General features: G+C 39.2%; 1 pseudogene; it reads right to left on the bottom strand.

Moving 5' to 3' along the window:
- Positions 1-1,339: 1,339 nt before the first annotated feature.
- LOC127077193 (uncharacterized) lies at positions 1,340-1,439 on the bottom strand (annotated as a pseudogene).
- Between the last annotated feature and the right edge of the window lie 679 nt (positions 1,440-2,118).

Here is a 2,118-nt window from a genome sequence, read left to right as displayed (position 1 = left end):
AAGAATGAGAGAGTGAGGAGTTCTGGCTCGATGGAGGCTGTGTCTAGGGTTGCTTTGTGCTGAAATGAAGCTTATGTACTTCTGTTTAGCATTGTTAATCCATGTGCTAAGTTGGTTTAGTTTAAAATGAATCATTTGCCATTTTGCTAATTTGCACATAAGTGGATATGGAGGGTGTATGGCTGCACGAATGGGCTTGGGAATAGGCTGCAAACAGACCTCATATTTGCTGTTTGTCATCTGTTCATGAATTGCTAACCTTGTTTTACTTGTTTCACACCATTTGCAAGAATTGCCAAGTTTGCATTTTTGGCCAAAATGATGGTATGGTAGTGGTATGTGCATGAGTTAGGGCTTGGAACAAGTTTCAAATGTCATTCTAAACATTTCCCAATTGGCCAATTGTGTCAAAAGTGTTTAAATCAAAAAGTCAAACTTGAGTCAAACTTGATTTTTAAATGAAATAGGTCAAAAAATGCCATTTTGATTGGCAAGGTTTTGGGGCATGAAACTTATATTTTTGGAAAGAGTAGGAAAAATGTGGTTTGTAGGAAAAAACCCCACCAAATTTGGCCTTATGGTTCAAGAGATATGGCTTGTTGAAGTTCAAAAAATGGTGAAAATGAAATGATCACATCTTGCAAACCATTCATGGGATTTGAGAGTTCTTGGACTTTTTGAAAATGGGAGAACAAGATCTTCAACTTTCATGTTGGGCAAAAATTCATTTGAAGCTTGTATCATGATGCAAGTTTAAGATCAAGAAGTTTCCTTTTTTGGCAGTTGAAATTACAGGTCCAGTTTCTATTTTTGGAAATTTTCTGTTTGGCTTCAAATTCTTCAATGATGTTGATTGCCATGAGATATGAGGCCTATTGGGACAAGAATAAGCTCTCTCAAACCATTTCCATCCATCAAAACCATAAAATCAACCACAGTTGACCAACTTTGACTTTCTAGGGTTTTTGCCTGGCTATGCATTGGCTGATGACCTCTGAACATCCAACCCTTGACTTGAACACTTCAAATGAACCTCCAAGTCATGTGAACTTGTTGGACAAACCCTAGGGCTTTGATTCTTTGAGAAACACCCTTGCTTGATTGGTTGACTGATCTCCTGATCAGTTTGACCTAATTTCTTGTTTGCTTGCTCTTGAGGCAACTGGGGACAATGCAAATGCTATGCAATGGATTATGATATGCTATGACCTAATATGAAATGGTATGTACAATGATAGGTGCAAATTTGAGGTGCTACACAACTCAGTCACCACATGGAACGAATTGAAGAAAGTTTTTCTTGCCCGATATTTTCCGCCAAGCAAAACAGCTATGTTAAGAGCCCAGATAAACGGATTTAAACAGAAAGACAACGAGTCTCTTTTCGAAGCATGGGAAAGATACAAAGACATGATGAGACTTTGCCCACACCATGGTTTGGAAGACTGGTTAGTCATTCACACATTTTATAATGGTCTCTTATACAATACAAGGTTAACAATAGACGCCGCTGCAGGTGGTGCACTAATGAACAAACCCTATGCTGATGCTTACCAGCTTATCGAGAGCATGGCCCAAAACCACTATCAGTGGGGAACCGAACGAACAACGGTGGAAAAACCTCAACCGAAAACTGGCATGTACGAGATAAGCAACCTTGATCACGTCAATGCAAAAGTGGATGCTTTGGTCCAGAAAATTGAAAGTTTAAATGTATCACCTACTGCTGCCGTGGTTGCTATAACTCAGAATTGCGAGGTCTGTGGAATCCAAGGCCACACTCCTGCGGAATGTCAACTCTTGACTGGAATCCAAGCAGAGCAAGTAAACTATGCTCAAGGAAGCCCCTATTCGAATACCTATAACCCAAATTGGAAGAACCATCCAAACTTTTCATATAAGAGTAATAATGCTTTATACACACCTGGACAGTCTCCAAATCAAGCCCCATCTATACCTCCGGGATATCAGAAACAGAATCCTAACAATAATACCCCTAGAAAATCCAACTTGGAAATCATGATGGAAAACTTTATAGCTTCCCAACAACAAACCAATAAAGATTTCTTAAACCAGAACATACACACTGGCGAACAACTTAAACAACTAGCAAGCAAA

The sequence above is a fragment of the Lathyrus oleraceus genome, chromosome 4 (genome assembly GCF_024323335.1).
Source record: "Lathyrus oleraceus cultivar Zhongwan6 chromosome 4, CAAS_Psat_ZW6_1.0, whole genome shotgun sequence".
In the NCBI taxonomy this organism is placed as follows: domain Eukaryota; kingdom Viridiplantae; phylum Streptophyta; class Magnoliopsida; order Fabales; family Fabaceae; genus Lathyrus; species Lathyrus oleraceus.
Note: the sequence above shows the minus strand (reverse complement) of the source record. Positions and strands in the feature narration are given on the sequence as shown.